This window comes from Rhinolophus hipposideros (genome assembly GCF_964194185.1).
Source record: "Rhinolophus hipposideros genome assembly, chromosome: 1".
Classification (NCBI taxonomy): Eukaryota; Metazoa; Chordata; class Mammalia; order Chiroptera; family Rhinolophidae; genus Rhinolophus; species Rhinolophus hipposideros.
The window spans coordinates 6,144,448-6,162,965 of record NC_138047.1 but is presented as its reverse complement, the minus strand read 5'-3'; the positions used below and the strand labels follow the sequence as shown (position 1 = coordinate 6,162,965).

Here is an 18,518-nt window from a genome sequence, read left to right as displayed (position 1 = left end):
GCAGGCTAGATTTGGCCCTGGGCCGTAGTTTGCCAATTCCTGTCGAGGCCAGTACATTTGGGGGTTCTACAAATTGGGCTTAGATTTTCCATTTATTAATGTAACAGAATATTCCTCACTGCTCCTAATCCATCAATCTTATACCAATGGCAACCACAAAAATGAGGTATAACTCATCTATAACATGTTAGAACCCAGTTTGTATTGCTTGGCCAAAAAACTTTTACAATAAACAATTTTACAGTAAAGCATTGGACCAGAAAACAACTAGCTAATGTTCTAGATTTTACCACCTAAACCAAGCATATTCCCATAATAATCCTCTTCCATCAAATTCCTAGATAGAAGGACATTCATTTTCATTCTCACCCTCAATTCAATTGATGTGGATAAAATAAAAGATAGACATAGGGTATCAAAAGCCGCAAGGTAATACAGACAGACCCTAGTAAAAATCTTATTGGCATGAATGTGGCAGAAATCAATTAATGCAGCACTATCATTTTATTCTGATGAGGACTGAACAATTCCCCACTACTAAATTTCACTCCTGCCTTCACTTTAGGTCAGTGAGCACAATGAGCAATTTACAAGAGCAATATCCATCTCACTTGCTTAACTGTTATATATTGCTTTCATTCGCACTTTTCCTTTAATGAAAAAAATGAGCAATTTTTAAAAATTATTTGTTAGCATAAATTCTCTCAAATTAAAGAACTGAACTTAATTGCTTTTATGTTTTTCTTCTTTAGGTCTACAGAGCTAGAGAAGGAGTGATCCAGTCAAGCAGGTAAGAGCTTGCTTCTTTTGCAAACTTAATGTGGATTGTTTAAAGGTACCTGCTAGAAGGTGGTGATGGTGGTTTTCTCATGTGGGTTACACTTTCTGTTTTTTTATATTTTCTGGTATGTAAACATTTATGATGTTTCTCTTTGGATTTTTCTCCTCTGGATTTTGTTTACTGTTGAGTCTGATTCGTTGTCTCTTTGGATCACATTTACATCAAAGCTCTACCTACTGTTGGATAATGGCATTTCTGTATGACAACTTGATTTCACATTCCTTTATTACTATAGCTTTTGTTTTATTTACTAGTTTATCCAACACACTGGCTTCTTTTAAAAAATAAATTTTGAATAAGGTTGTTGGAAGAATGTTCAGAAAATTAAGCCTATAGTTATAATTTTGAGGTTGGAAGCAGTAGACTATATGCCAACTTCATCAGTCCTGAATTGACAAAATGGCCCCCCGTGTCCAGTGACTCTGTCACTTCTGCCTATTCATACTACTTAGCAAAACTGTGGAAAGAGGTCATATTTATTTTTTTTCTTTTCTGTGATTTTGAATATCAAAATAATGATATTCAAATTAAAAGAATAATTAATTCTCCTTAAATAATTTAATACAGGGGCACTTTCCCCAATGTAGCATTTCTATATCCAGATTGAGTGAAGACATATGCACTGCCCAATTTTCAAGACAGCCCAGAACATACGCAGAAACTAATCAGCCATTTTCCAGTCACCATCACAGATAGGCTATTCAGAATCCTTTTCCTTCTTCTCTTAGGTTTTTAAACGTCCTTGCAATTGAATATTGAGGGCCACAAACTCTGGAATATTGTTGCTGATTAATGATTCCTATTAATAGCAAATTCATTCATTAGAGATTTTCATTTGTTTTGGTTTTGTTGATTTTCATGCTTAAGTTTTTCTTTTTTTTTAATACATTCCATTTTTCTGTTTCTTTTCAATGTTTTAATCCAATTACCAGCCCCGTAAACAAGCATTTGCCACATCTACAGTAGGTGCACTGAACTGTGAGGAGAAGTGATTTCTGATTACAGACAGGCTAATTTTCAAGGGACAAGAGGAACAAAATGCAGTGAACTGCATAAAAGAATAATGGTAAATACCTTGTTAGGTGACATATGGCACAGATTTAGAGCACAGATGGGAAAGGAAAAAGTTACTTAATCCTAAAATACATATGCATTGCATGGATAGAATTTGGTATTTGGCTCTTTTATGATCTGCTTTGTTATGAGAGGGAAAAGATTTTATACATTTTATTGCTCAGGAGAATTCATTCATATGAGATTTAGCCTCTCTAATTGAGAGGTTCACAAAAAACAATTTAGATCATTTAAAACCCTAGACTTTTGTCGCCAGACCAATGGCAAAGGCCATTAGGCAAGTGTGTCATCAGGACCTCCGCATTTTCAATTTCTTATCCTTGTCCCTTTTTCTTGGTCCCCTTTCTTCACCCCTTTTTAGAATTTCAACCTTCATGGCCTCCTATCCCCACCACCACCACCCCACACACACAGAAGTCCCGCATACTCCCTGTACCTTGGTGTATGATTACTAACATCTTAGGGAGTTATCTATGTTACACTGGCATCCATGCCTTGGGATAAAAGGAGGAAGTACTGACAATGGAGAATTGTGATTGCTTCAATACAAGCCAACAGATGGGCAAACATTCCAGGACGTAATAGGACCTCACAGATCCCCTAAAATCATGGGGAGCACACTGCAGAGTGGGTTGCGCCTTTATCGGTGTGAAGGCTGACCAAGAATATCCACTAGAGGCAGAGTCAAAACAAAGTGAGATCGGAAATGAGATGCCACTCTTTTATGGCCCCATTCTCACCTGGCATTATGAGTGGTGCGTATAGGGGAGGGGATGGACAGCCGTTTCCACTAGGAGAGAGTTCAGTTATATAAAAATCACAAATAACAAGAGCTTTGTCAAATTAGGCTACCTTCCATCACAAGAACAGAATATCCTGTTTTGAAGCTCCTAAGTCAGAAAAACAAGGGCCATAGGCTACAGAGTCTTCAAGAAAACCAGCAGGTGCATAATAGTCACAGACTAGAAACTATTGAGCCTTTCACCAATAGTGAGTTAAGATTCCTACACACTGATGCATTCTCTTTGGTCATAGCAAAACTAACAATGACAGGAGATTTAAATGTGCAAATTACCACCAGAGAACAAAATATTAGTGTCTTAGGGGAAAAGAAGAGCTTAAAAATGTTGTCAGAGCAAGTGACGTACAGTAAAGCAGGTAAACGCTTACCTGGCTCTGTGCATATTGTGGGTTCCATGACCCTCTGGGGATGGGGAGTCTAGAGGCAGACAGACCAGCTCTAATATTGGCCCTGCCCTCCTCTCCTCAGAGGTCAAAGGAAACGGATCAAACATCTGCCTTCTGATGGTTTCATGCAGCATAGTCTGACTGTACTTAGTAAATGCAGCTTGACACATTTTTTTAGTTCTTTAGTTGAACCTTAAATCATAAAACTTCACACAGTATTTAAGAGACATTTAGCTGCCAAATGATGAATAAAACGGGTGATTTAGACACTGAAATCCAAAGCTTGCTGTCACTTTTAGCATCACATTTCATTATACACTGTAATATACAGAGCTATAACTTATAATGACAATGGCCGTCACACACAATATATTCTGTAGATCCACTTCTGATACCAGCAGAATGTGTTTTATATAGACTATCGTCCATATGCTACCAATCCACAGAGTTCTGACTTTGGTTTCAAAGGTTTTATATGGTATCTCAGGGGCCTAGACCTAAAGAAAGAAAAGAAAAAACAGGAAAAGTTCATTTGAATCCCGTCTTAATTTGAGGCTGACGTTCTGGCCCAGGACCCCTACTGATAAAGAAGACTGTTGCGGATAAGGGTGTGAAACAGTCTGTTTCCTGAGACCAGAGGCACTTGCAGGAGCTAGGTAAAGAGACCAAACACAAGGAAGGCTTCAGTAAATAGAAACTGACATTTAGAAGGGGAATAATCTAGTTTGGTTTTCTACATTCATCAAATTCACTGATTAATTGCTTAGCGGTCCTCTTCCTGTACTTGAGGGGTCAGAGAAAACAGGCCAGTTCGGAATGGTAATGGGGGGGGAGGGGTGGACTGCCCTCTGGGGACATCCTCACCCACAGCTGTCACAGCAGTCTCTGCAAAGCCCGGCTCTGTGTTCAGGCACCTGCCGCACGACATAGAAGGGAGTGTTATTGACAGTTCCTTTGTCAGCATGGTGACGATCTTAAAAGAAGTTGGACTTCATTGTCAGCAGGTAATATTAGATTCTTTCCATATGTTGAGAAAATTGGGAGTGTTTCACTTTGCATGTCCCTATGCTATTTGCAGCTGGAAAGGAGTTTGATGTTATCACCATGGAAGTCTGAATCAGGTAGCTTTAACAGGAAACTTAATTACTGAAAAAGAAACCCTTAAGAGAGTGTGTGTGTGTGTGTGTGTGTGTGTGTGTGTGTGTGTGTGTGTGTTTCCCAACCTCTGTTCACTCATCCCTTCTTCTGTCAAGCAGGACAAACTCCCCATCACATCATCAGGGTTGGTCTACCCTCCCATGACCAGTTGGTCCTGTGATCTGGCTTTTTCACCTTCCTGTATTTGGGACACGAAGTCTGCCTTGATTTCACATTCTTGATTAAAGCTTAACTAATAGTTCTCCTACCTAAATTCCTGACCTCTGGTGTTTATATACTCCTTAACCCTCGTTTTAGGAACCTGCAGCTCTCACCTCTCATCTATTTTGGTTCTGTTTTCCATGTCCTAATGTATCCTCAGGCTCATGAAAACACCCTAGGGGCCCCTTTCCATTTCATTTCACAGAGGAGTCTCTTATACAATCATTGCACAGATGGGCATAGTTACAAAGCACTGATGCTGTGGATCTGAGCTGTTTTTTAATGGATGCCCGCAGTCTATGCCCAAAAGGACTGCCATGGAAATACTAAAGGTTAACATTCCTCCACCTCAGATTTGCTACTGAAATTAGCAGAGCTCATTTGAGAGATAAATTTCCTCTTTAAAAATTTATTTCCTCTGCATTCATTTTCTCATTCTATAAATGGGAACCTGGGCTCTCATAAAACTGAATTAAAATTATCAAATACTATTGAACCAACCTAATGAAAATTTTAACCAAAAGTCATTGCAAATTAGGTATGTGCTATACTGAGAACACAAGCCTTTGTAAAGTAGATATTGTTCTTACATAAACTTGTGAATGAGGACGTTCTTGAATAAATTACCTCTTAATAACATCAGAGAGTCATTGGCTGGGTAAATATCTCCCTGGAGTATTCACTGAGATTCTTTAATTTAAATATTCAATAGAATTTCATATTTGTCACCTTTACTAATGAGTTTTTCTTTATAAAATCATTATTAGCATGAAAAAGTTAAATTTTGTGTCTAATTTTTTGAATTAATGCTGTTTAAAAGACCTCAAGGGGTTGAAATTTGTCCTCTTGGAATGCAACATTTACATAATTTCTATTGCCCCAACATTTATTCTCCCCAATCCACTGTCAATTTGCTACCTTAAGCAGGAAGGAAAAACACTATCAGCACAGCCAGATGTCTGGGAATTTCTGCTAAAGAGGAGCCATGGACCTTCTCAAAGGACCAGATAACAAAATCATGACTTCCATTCTAATATGTGATTTGAGTATCTAAAACTTTTGCAGTGGTTCTTTCTAAACCACATATTCCCAGCAGGGGTTATGGCAGCTACCCGACATATATAACTCATGAACACAATTCTCAAACTGTTAAGTGATTCCCTGAGATGTACGAATCTGCTTGATTTTTGTTACTCTGGAGTTTGGGGGTTTTGTTTTCTTTTTGGATTTAGGAATTTACCTGCATTGCTTTCATTTCAACATGGCAGCTGATACACTAAGTGTTCTCTTATCAAAACAAGAAGTGCAGGTCTGCAATTTCAGCTGGGACTTATGTAGATGGCCCATTCTGCAAAACCCTGGGAGGTCGAAGAGGAAATGCTTGCTTATAAACAGACCTGAATTGCTTCTTCCATATAGGGAGCAGCAAGGCAATGCCAGTGAGATTTCACAGTGCCATCTGCAACCACACTCAGAAAGAAAGACACAGGCACACTATAATCACTGTTCTGTGCTGCCCAGATCCTGCCCAGGCTCCTCTTGTTTGCAGCTAACTATATTCCCAAATTCACAGGAGACATCAGACCCCAGTGGACTAAGCCAATAGGATATTTAATGCATGTCTACTACAGAGAAAATCCTAGGCACAACACTGGGACTTCAATGCACTGCTCCCTGATCACTAAGTATTCATGCCATCTTTACAAGATTGATAGCATTTAGCTTCTCTAAAAATTGAATCAACACCTGAAGTCTAATCCATGATGATTTAATCGATTATAAGAAAACAAATGGTATCCTTTCTGAGTGCCCAATTTTTTAATCACCTTTGCAATATGTCAGATCAAAAAAAGGAAATTCAACATCATAACATGAATAATTAAAACTAGTATTTGAATATACTTCATAATACTGTGAAATTCTTAACACATGGGCTAAGGATATTAACAGAAAGTACTCAAGGATGGTTTTATGCCAATGAATTTGCTTCTAAGCCAACACCCAAGAAGGCCTGCAAATCACATGGTATAGGACATATTTGCAAAAAACCCAGATTAGCAAATAACCAAGTGTGCACCCCAACGTCTGCAAAGATTTTAAGCAGCAGTGAACGTAGTTTCCACCTTATGTTACAGATTCATTGAAATACATATATTCTAACAAAATTATACATACATATCATATTTTTACTGAATTTTAAATCAAATCAAATCAAATATGACTAAAATCAAATAGGAACTCCCAAAGAAAATATTTCCCAGATTGAATCATTAAACAAGTATAGGCTGAGAAGAACCTAAGCACAAGTCAGATTTTATTGGCAGGAGTCAGAGCAGACGAGTTTGAGAATGAAGTTTAACCTGGAACCAGCTTGGTGGAGCAGGACGTGTTAGTTGCTAGGTGCTGCTGTCTCTGGCCAATACTAAGGTTTCTCTTTTTACCATTTCTCCATCTTCTGAACTCTCTCCTCTTCTTCATTACCCTCCATGATTGTAGGGATTTCCTCCATGCCAGAAGATTCCCTGACCTCAAATTTGAAATTTCCAGGACTTTGCAACGTCTCATTTTTTGACTGGTTCATTACAATGTCTGAGATGCAGGTATTACCTTTGAAGGTAGGATGTACTGTAGTCTGAAATTCCCTTATGTTTGAGGTTTCAGTTATATAAAGGAGTTGTTTCCCGTGTATTATTTTTGTTTAATTAAAATTATGTACATATTTAATGAGTTATCCATGTCTATCTGGAAGCAGTATCCTACGTATGATATGCTGATTTGCCCAAATAAAAGTAGAAAATTAAGTTAAGGATGTCCACTGCCACATCAGGCCTCCCATTAGTATATGCCCCCATACTGGTTGGCAATAGTGCAGGCCTTAAAGACAGAACACCTGGATTCCAAAGCCCATATCAACCTCCTTGAAGCTGTGTGTCCTTGGGGGCATCTTCTTTTGTTGCTGTGGTTTCCTTTAAAGAAAAAAAGTGGAGAATCACAGTATTTCCTATCTCACAGTGTGGTTTTATGGAATAGATAAAATATATTCAAGATGTCTGGTATCATGACTGGGACATGTTGTCATGATGACATCTACCTTCAGACATGACTGGGACATGTTGTTATTGTGATATGTGCCTTAAAACAAGGCAAAGGAAGTAGTGATCCACTTGGAACAGCATCCAGTTGAGTTCTGAGGCTGAGTTGACCATAACACCTGAGTGTATAGTGTCATAAGTGATAAGACAGGAACACTACCACCAAGGCCTGGGAATCGCCAACATGGTAGTGATTTTTCGCAGGATGTTTCCAATGGGACAGAGGTGTGGAGAATTGGTGATAAATTACCAAAACAGCTCTTGGATGACAGCTGTCCATTTCAAATAAGGAGGACCACAGAAACCCCATCTCATTAAGAGTGCTCCCCAGCACTGCTTCGGACAAGGTGTAAGAACTGGGCATGGTGTAGACCAGCTCTCTAGGCATCAGTGAGGTTGGAGTGGCAACCTCAAGCCCCGGCATGGAACTACTGTTTCATTTTGTAGATTTTAGAAACTTGTCAAATGGGACAGTATATGGCGGACTATTCACTTTGTCCGGAAAATGGCTCCAGGAGACAATCTTAAGCCAATTGAATTATTCATGGAGTTCAGAGTGGTAGAACAGAACAATTTTAATATCAGGCTATGCCTGATACGTTATACAAGTTAACTGACTTCCTCCCGGTATAAGACGTCAGTATAACAATACCTACATCTCTAAGGATATGGGGAGGGTTAAATAACAAATATAAAACAAGTGAAAGTGCTGAGCAAAGTCTTTGATGCAAAATAAATGATACATATTATGGAATGGTCCTTCCTTTGTTTTTTCTTGAAAGAGGAGAAACCCTACATTTTTGCAGAATTACATACCCATCAGTTCTCAGGATAACCCATCCAAGCCTTCGTGCAGCCTTCTCAGTAAACAGCAGGTCTGGGGCTCCAATAATGTGCTTGTGCAACAAACACATTTGAAGCTCAACTGCCCAAGTGACTTCTTTTTTATTCTATGTCACTTTACAGAAAAGTCAGCAATGAAAGACTTCTCATAGCTTCCATCTATTTATTATCAAAGCAAACAGCAAAAGACTGTGCATAATTTAAAGAGCCATTTTCACACATGCCAACAAAGAAGGAAGGGTTGTCTGGGGTCAGTCTTTTCAATAACACCTACATAGAGTTTTCACTGTCCTAACCATCACTCTTAATTGTAAAACTCAATAATGAATTCTGTCGTTGCAACTAGCCTGCAGTGTGGCTTTAGATAAATATATATAATATGCTGGTAAATTTCTATATATAACATATGTGTATATATATATATATATATATATATATATATATATACATATATATACATACTACGTATAATGTATATATAATACATAATTATATAATATACTGGTAAATTAATATATATGCAGTATATATAATATATACCTATTACATAGTGAATTACATACTACATACACTATTTACTAGTATATATCTACTATATTTACCATACATCATAGAAAATACCTACTATTACAAAATACCCACTATATATAGATATATATATCTTACTTTCTTCACAATATGCCTTATATTTCTCACAGAGATTTTTTAATGAGAAAATATGATAGAACATGCAAAAGGTCCTTTGAAAAATTAAATATTATCCCAATTATGCTACACATTTTGTTATGTGTAAATACACACATATGCATATCAAGCTTACCAAAGAAAATCATGTTCTAAAGACAACTATTGTATTTAAGTTACTGTCTTTCTCATCACTAAATTAATTATCATGATAATAATTATCCAATCAGTATAGGAGAAAATTTCTATAAAACTTCTCAGGACTTGAGAATAACTAGTCAGTCCTACAGCTAAACTTGATGATATAGTAAGTGCTTCTTATGGCAGCCCCTGGGCCAGGCAGTATGCTGGAGAAGAGGATGTCAGTGGTGAGTCATACACAGTCCTTGTTCCATAGGAATGGGTCCTTAGACATTCAGTCAACATTCCTGGAGGAAGTGCTCCACTCTCTGAAGGGTGATTGCAGTGATCTAGACAGGAAGTTGGGGGGAGGGGTGGAAAGGAAGTGAGCCGAGGCTGCCCTTCCAGGCAGAGGTAGCTCAGATGTTCTTCTTTGGAAGAGGTGGATGCCTGAGGCAGAATGGTCAGAAGTTGTGAACTGGAATAAGGCTGCTTTTGGGGAGCTCCCAAAGCAAGAGGAATGCAGCGTGCCAGAGAAGGCTAGACTCTCCTGGCGCATTACTGACCTGACTATTTTAAGATTGGGATTTTTATTTTAAGAGCCAGACTAAACTGCTTCTGGCTTTCAATTGGATTAAAGAGATTTGCGTTTTCTGAATGGCAACTCTGGCGATTGATTGTGAAGAGTAGAATGCTATCTTCAAAATATTTTCCAGATTTTACACCTTTATCTTCATCTTAGGGGAGACTAGTCTTAAATAGATAGAAATAACACCTAAATACTTAAATGTTGACATTTCAATATTTCCAGGAAAAAAAGTCCAACCTTCACCATAAACTGAAAATATGGCTCCACTAGATGTCTGAAATTCCCAGACAAAAGGTTTACTCCTTTGGCTTAAAGCCTTTTGTCCCTATTAAAATGACTTTTAAGGACACTGTAAGCAGTAGCACATAAACCCCGTCTGTCAATTATACTTCAGTATGGATCTATCATTGAATCCTTTCATGGACAAGTTTTGTTTAGGAAGAGACAAAATAAAAAACGAAATATAGGCAAATGGATAGGGCAGAAGGAGTAACAACGTGGAGACAAAGGGAAGGCCCAAAAACCAAATTCATGGACTTTACAATTTATTCTGATCACCACCTTGTGTGAGGAAGGTTTGCAAGAAGCCCCCGAATACCAACCACTGGCATCGTTATTCCTTACGTTGCACCTGATTCAAAGATCCAATCTGCACACCTCCCTTTTTCCTACTGTAACAAATAATAACAATGAGACCCAAGCTCAGATTTATCAGTGGCTCTTCTGTATAGCGACTCATGAAAGCTCCAAGGAGTCTTTGCTTTTTCCCTGGAATAGAAAAGGGAGGAGGGCAACTGCAAGCTTTCTGCCTATGCACAGACTGCCTCCCAACCAGCTCAGAAGGATTAGACAGACAAAACCCAAACACAGAAAAAGATGCAAATATCCCCAGGAAGTGGGACAAGTATGAGCCTCAGCTCCAAATGTCAATTACTGGAAGTCTCCAGAGCCTGGTTAAAAATAGATATGCAGGTTTCTTTGTTCACATGTCAGAGAGGGGCATCCCATCAAATCAGATTCCCATCACCCTCTTTTCACCCAATAGCTGAGTTGTCAACCATTTGCAACTGTGAATCTCAGTTACAGGGCTGTCACAGGGTCCAAATTAGCATGTGCCCTTTCAATTATATCCAAATATCAGCGTCTCCAGCTTTTCATAGGATGTGCCTGATATGGGGACACACAGAGACATAATATGTGTAAACATTGCAGTAACCAGACTCCCCCCACCATGCCAACCCAAATTGCCTCTGTGTGTTTGTGCAAGGACAGGGAATAGGGGCAGACAGCAGTGGTGGATTGCTGGGGGGCAAGTTAGGCAAACCAGGAGGAAGGACCCTGTGGAGATGGGCGCCCACATCCTATCTTCCATTTCTGCTGCCACCTCACTTAGGGGCCTTAGGAATTCCCTCATACTGCCTTTTTCCTCTTCTCCATACTTAGGTGAATCCCTAGCTACCCACCGTGGCCCAAAAAATACTGTACAAATGAATTAGATTTACACTGAAAGACTCACGAACTTCTGCAAAAGTGCTTAAGTTTTCAGTCCACTCCAAATTAGACTTGGTAATTGTAGGAGCCACAGTGCAGATATTCCCAAATAACAGACAATCTAAAAGTCATTTTGATTTGTTTCTGGTAGGTAATGTTTGATTTTTGAGGGGACCAGCGGATTCACTTCCCTAATTGGTTTTCGCTTAAGCCAGTATTTAACTCGTAGGTGTTCTGCTCCGGGAGCCCTGCCTGGTTTGAAACAAAAGGACATGCAACAGGAAGCAGAGGCCCAAAATGTAAATTTTGCTGCTAACGGGAAACATCTACCAAATGAACAGTTTACTAATTCTCCGTGAATCTAACTTTAGTGAAAAGAATGGCAGTGGTATGCTTGACTTGTTATTTTTGCCGAAAGTTTCCTTTATACTTGAGGGAGCCCTTTATGTGTCTCTCACCTCTAAGTCTTTGAAATTGACCCTGGACCCTTGCTGAGGAGTCCCCAGTCCTCCCCCACCAGCCCAAATGAATCACTCTAGTTAGGCCAACGTTTGGCACATCTTAACCAAGCTTAGGACATCTCTGCAATAGTTCCTTCTACAGATAAGCAAGCAGGTCTGAGAACTAGTTGCCCCTGTATAAATCATTCCAGTTCTATTTTTGGAGATGAGCAAAATTTATTAGAGCTCGGATATACTGCTCTTTAAACATAAGCAATTGTATTTCCCTGACCATTTTCTAACCATATGTTTTCTTCTCCCAAATAGGTACACAATAAAATATTCTATAAAACTAACTCTGTTTCAAACCTTTATGGCATCTACTCAGAAGGGCCATCCTGGTCTTCCTGACAGCTCTCAGCCGTCCTGCTGTCTCCCGTGGGCCTAGCTGTCTCCTCTCAGCACCTACAGCCATTCCAGAGCAGCGGTGCCTTTTGCTCCCTCTGTCCTGCCCTCCAGATCCCTTCAAATCACAACCACCGTGATCGCCCGAAAATAAGACCTAGCCGGACAATCAGTTCTAATGCATCTTTTGGAGCAAAAATTAATATGAGACCTGTTCTTATTTTACTATAAGACCAGGTATGATATGATATGATATGATATGATATGATATGATATGATATGATATGATATGATATGATATGATATGATACCAGGTCTTATATTAATTTTTACTCCAAAAGATGCATTAGAGCTGATTGTCTGGCTAGGTCTTATTTTTGAGGAAACATGATAACAAGTTTATAGTTCCTGCCAGGAGCTGAGAACTGTTCTGGACCCTTCAAGTAGATAAACTCAGTTAACCACAACTCTATAGGTAAGGTAATTCTATTATGCAAATTTTACAGATGAAAAAAACTGAGTGGTGAGACATTAAGTAAATTTTAGTACAGAGCAGTAAGTGATAGTAAGCACTAAAGTGACAGCTCAAACCCAGTCCACTGATTCCAAAGCTCATGCTTCTACCTGCACCTACCAGTGAGACTGTCCCCTACCCTGCCTGGCATCTACACTTACCCTCACGGCTGTGGCTCTACTAAAGACCCATACTCCAGTCCTGAAGATTCAGCCCCAAACACAGTTTCACTTGGGTCCTTTCAACTATCAGTAGTCTTGCAATGGCTCTCAATCATCAGTTATGACAGTCTGCAGATGGGAAATGGTATGTTTAAGTAACTGCCCAAGTGATTCAGTGTACAGCCAGAGTTGGGAACCATTCATCAAGATTAATAGAATGGAGAGAAGGAAGAGACAATAGATAGTGATGGGCAATACATGTCTAGATGCTCTAGATTCTGAAACCCTCCTCTACCCCTGGGCCTGGGTCCCTTTCCACACATAAAAATGTGTAGCCCTTTCTCAGATAAGGGACAATGGCATGTAATTAAGTTGGACCTCCTTCTTTCTTGAAGGAAGAAATCATGAAATCCTAATCAATACAGCAGTGGAATAGCCTAGGAGTTTGAGTCAGAGAACACATGTGAGAGCTTCTCTGCCTTGAAAGATTTGTGATTGCAGAGAGAAAAATACACACATACACACACACACACCAGGGGTGCTAAAAAATGTATACACATTTTAAGAGATTGTTAACATTGCTCAAGCAGTACTTCGCCATAATCAGAAGTGTCTGGACCTCTTTTAATTGCAGAAGTCGAACGTGACTTGTATTCATCTTCTATTATCAGTATATATTGAGTATTACAATTTTAGTTTTTTCCTTCCTTAAAATGTGTATACGTTTTTGTTTTGTTTTTGTTTTTGGCACCCTCTGTATACAGTGCTAACTCTAAATGGCAACCAGAAGATGGATTAAAATATCTTTCTACCTCGTTTCCTCACTTTGCATTTACAGTAGAACTTCCATCATTCTCACTTCAGTACTCTGTAAGCCAGATAATTATTTGAAACCCCCTGTAGTCCCAAAGCTATCTCTGTGCAAAGATTTAATGTCTGTCTGAGTTGTACAGTGAGATTTCTGATTACCGAGACTTCATTATCTTTACGAAACAAGAGACAATCCATTTACTGATGTACAGAAAACTTTTATCATAGACTGTTAAGTCTGAACTACCATTGTCAAAACAAATAGATAAAGCATATGAGTATTGTGTGATTTACTTTCCTTGATTTTTTTTCTGTCTGTTTGCCTACCCACTCATCTACAAAATTTGGTAATTCACAATGGGGCTATTGTCATTAGTCTGCAATAGTCAGTTTCTACTGTATTTTAGAAATGAAGTCCTTAGGAGCTTGAAATGCTTGAAATTATCTAAGTGATTTTCATCATTGGAGCTCAGATTTTTACTAAACAGAAATAATGAACAATAATATAATAATTAATAATCAAACATAAAGGGGTACTTTATTTCAAGCTACAAAATTAACAGGCTGGTGACCAGCAACGTGGCAGTGGAGTGGAGTCTGGGTTCTAGAGTCTGCAGTTGCTGGAAAGTTTGGGCTGAGTTGACTCCCAGGCAGGCAGATTGCTTTTTCCTTCATCCTGCCATCTGTCCACACTGATGTCCTGGTATTTGTGTCTTTTGGGTCACAGCACAGGCTCTTAACCATGAAGCAGAAGGTTTAACGATGTTCATAGTATTTAATAGTAAGAGAATCCCAACATTCCCATCACAATGCCTTCAGACCATCCCAGAAGACGTGAAGGAGCTAATATAAGAATGCACTCATCTCTCTCCCCTAGTATCTGTCTAACCCCACTCCCTTTCCAGACTCTTCCGTGAGTGAACACAAAGCTACAGAATCAATTTGTGAAGCTCTCAAACTGTGTGAGATGCATTTTCTTCTCCTTTCTCCTCCTGCTCAGCATCCAAGAACTCACTAGAGTATAGACATCTCCCTCCTTCTCTGTAGGAACTGGAAAAACTCAGGATCAGACTTTTCCATAGCACTGGGGTAACTCTCTGAAACATTTGCATTTCATTTCTGCTATGGATCAAAAGCCTATATTTGAACTTCAAGTTAGGGGCAGAGGGAGTAATGGCAGTGCAGAGTAAAGAAACATACACAAAAATCTAAAGAGGAGCCTCAGAACTTCTCGCTTACTCACTTAGCACTTAGGAGGTCAGGAAAGAGTATGAGTTCAGACTCATATCCTCCCCCAAAAGCTTGGATTTCCTCTGTTACTCCCCTGCTGAAATTGGGGTGAACTGCTTTTAACTGTTTTAAATGTCCTTAATTTGCCAATTATTCAAGGTGTTGTCTCAGTCCGGGGCAGTCTTCTCGCCTCCATTTCCCCTCCTCCCTAGCTTTTCCAGCCTCATCTTCCAGGTTATTTACTCTCACTCTTATTCCAGGAAGCCACATCTAGGCTTCCTGGAGCAAGAGTGAGAGTGCCCATTTCCAATGGTACTTAATGAATCGTGCTGGTATCCTCCATGTAGACCATACACGGAGAGGGCAAGAACCATGTTTGCTTGTTCATTTTTATCCCTAGTACCTAGCACAGTACTTGGCAGAAAGTAGACACTCACTAAATTCTTGTTTAATGAGAGTGAGTGAATGAATGAGTGGATGGATAACAGTGATGCATGACTCCCTCTCCCTGTTCTTACCACTACCCGGGTCCAGATAGCCCTCCAGCCCTTGTCATTCTCCTGGAGCCCTCCATCAGCATCCTCTACTTAGAGTATTTTAACTCAGAGTGCATTCCATATGAAGGGAGATCGCCAGCCTTCAGCATACTGAGAGATGGGAAGGCAAAGCATATGCAGAAATAGAAAGGATCTGCCAAACAGGAAACTAGGGTTGAATTCATGGGCCCCTCTGTAAAAATGGAAAGCAAGACCCCAGGTTTTCCGAAAGCTAGATGTATCAAATGCTAATAATGATATTGGTGGAGGGGAAGGGAAAAAGAAAAGAAAGAGAACTAATTCATGGAATTAGGGAATCAGGAGAAATCAATGACATTGGCACTGATGATAGGTTTAAGAAAACTGACCAAATGAGAAGCTATATATTAAAAACTTGGATTGGCTATGTGGTTGCAACACAAATTGCATTTATTTGCATAAATTGCTTATAAATGTTGCCTAAACGTCATGCAATAAAGGAATAATTTTATTTATCATAATATACAAGTCAATGTTTATCTTTGTGGTCAATCTTTTCTTTACTAGGATGGCCAACCCAACACATACATTATTTTTCTTCTTCAATTATCTGTGCAACTTCAGAAATCCAGGAAGAACTCTGTGACTACGCATATGTTGAATTTTGCAAGTCATTAAATGTTTTAAATAATTGGAATTGGCTTTATCAAAATGGCTTATTGAAATTGGCTTTACCAAAAATATAGGTAAAATCTCAGAGCTTTATTCCACTTAGGAATAAAGTAGGAACAAATGAAAAAATGTTTCTGTCAGGACCTACCTTTAATTCAACTGAAATCAACCAAAATTAAATGAGTACTTCCAATGTAACTGATTGTACAAATAACAGACAAAGAACTTTTCTCAAGTCTCCTACCCCAGCTAGACCTTTTAGGAAAACCAAGCCCAGAAGTAGCTAGGACTAATCACATGACCAAATAAATTGTTAACCATTATCGACCTCAACCCATCCACCTCATTAGACTCACAGCATTTGTAGCACCAGTCCCATCCTCAGCTTCTACTTTCACAGTAATCAAAGTCATGGGCCTCAATCTGCTATGGAAAGAAGGTGCCTAAGTCATAAGTAATACTTAGCCAGTTCTCAACTAAATGCAACCAAAGCTTTTGTTATTCCTGATAATGGGAAGCAAGAGGACACATGTATTAAAATTCTCAAATAGTGCAAAATCCTTCCTTAACCATATTATTGTTGAGCATGAATGGATCTTAAAGACACCCAACTAGAGCCTTTCAGATTTCATATTAGGAAACAAAGGTCCACAGAACTCAAAAGACTTCTTAAAGGTCAGAGAAGCAGTTAGTAGTAGCTAAGAACAATACCCAAATTCCCAGATACAAAGTGTGATCAAAAAGTACGGTGAATGTTTAAATTAATAATAAAAAAATTATTACAGTAAAAGACACATTGCTATTAATCCCCCTGAAAATACACTCCTCGCTTGGAAAACACTTATCCCATAGTTTCTGCCACTTTCTGAAGCAGTTTCTGAAAGTCCTCTTTTGTGAATGTCTTTAGTTGTGCTGTTGTGGCTGCCTTATGTCCTGAATCATTTTGACTTTGGGGAAGAGCCAGAAGTCGCAGGATGCCAGATCCAGTGAATAAGTTGGATGAGGACACACTACAATGTTTTTATTTGACAGAAATTGCCTTATACCAGAAGCGATGTGTGACACGGAGCTTTGTCATGATGGAGGATGATTTATGACACACTTTAAAACACACCTTGTCTCAACCATAGCTCACACCTGATTGACTTCCCTGAATAAGTTGAAACTTGTCACACACTGTTACTAAGGTTTGACGTGCCGCTTCCCGTATTGAAGACCCCTGCCTTTCCGTTGGATGGCACTCGGCAGCAGCATTCACCGTAGTTTTTTATCACACCTCATATATAGTCCAGCGACCTTTCTCTATCTAGATTTTACAACTTTAAACTTTATAGTTGCACCAGAATTTTAGGCAGAAAGATTTGCGAGCCACATAAAGATTCCCTCTCGCTAGGTCATCTACTGATTTGAAGGAGAGAAGATAAAGCAGATGAAAATATCAAAGCTCAGAAAGCCTTAATTTTACAAGTAAGAAAGCAACCATTCCAACCAAGACTGTTGCTCCAACTTTAATCTTCCAAAAACAGGCCAGTTTTTCAATAAAACCTCAATTCTTGGGGTCAATACTAAAATCATGAGCTCTGACTTTGGGGAAAATTGCCTCTCCTCCAATTTATCAGTTAGAGTTAAATATTCAAATTCATTTGAAACGCTGGCTCTCTAAGTACAATGCTGTAGTAGAAATATAAATAATAATTCAATTTTAGGGTGCTAACTACAGAAGCCAGACTCTATAATTCATGCACAATTTGATTTGGTAATTTTCCAATGGAGTGTGTACCCTCAATCTCCAGACATTTTATTAAATGTCAGCAAAAGCTTAGCCATCTGATACTAGTAGGGGTTTTTGATTATGTCAGGCAGGGTGAAAAATAGACTTCTTTCCTCTATTTAAGGTAGGAAAAATTGGTCAACCAAATGAAGTGAATGTCAGGCAATGCTGAAATGATAGTTGTCATTAAATACTTGAATGATGAGAATGTGAGATGAATTCCTTGTTAATATAAAAACAAAATTTTTAAAAGTGGCTGAAATACAAGGAGACCAATTTTTGGTTCACGTGGGGAACACAATCCCTTCCCATTAGAGCTGGTCAATAATATAAATGAGCCACCTCAAGAATCTGTGAGCAACTGGTCCCTGTTGAAGCAGAAGCACACTGGATGACCCTGTGTCAAGCGTGGTGTAGATAGGATTTCCTCATTGGGTGCTGGGGTTGAGCAAGACGGCCTCTTTTTTAATAATTTCCCTCTAACACCAGGCATAGTGCAGTTCAGATGCTATGAATTGATTTTAGTAAGGTTTGAATTCTTAGTTTAAATGAACTATTAATAAGTATCTAAATTTGTTCTTTTCTAAACCCTTTACAGAAAGAAGTTCAGGGACACAGACCTAGTCCTTACACACTTAAATACCTGCACACAAACAAGGGGATAGGTATGATTTCACATTTTGTGCTTTTGGAGATCATCTGAGGGAGAGAAATCATGA

General features: G+C 38.9%; 1 protein-coding gene across 1 annotated transcript in view; it reads left to right on the top strand.

The window, feature by feature from the left end:
* Window positions 1–18,518, top strand: part of CELF2 (CUGBP Elav-like family member 2) — a 786,924-nt gene that overhangs the window by 186,284 nt on the left and 582,122 nt on the right. Inside the window, exon 2 of the mRNA XM_081046695.1 lies at window positions 753–790. The gene's annotated coding sequence lies outside the window, so the exon portion shown is untranslated. The remainder of the gene's footprint in view (window positions 1–752; window positions 791–18,518) is intronic.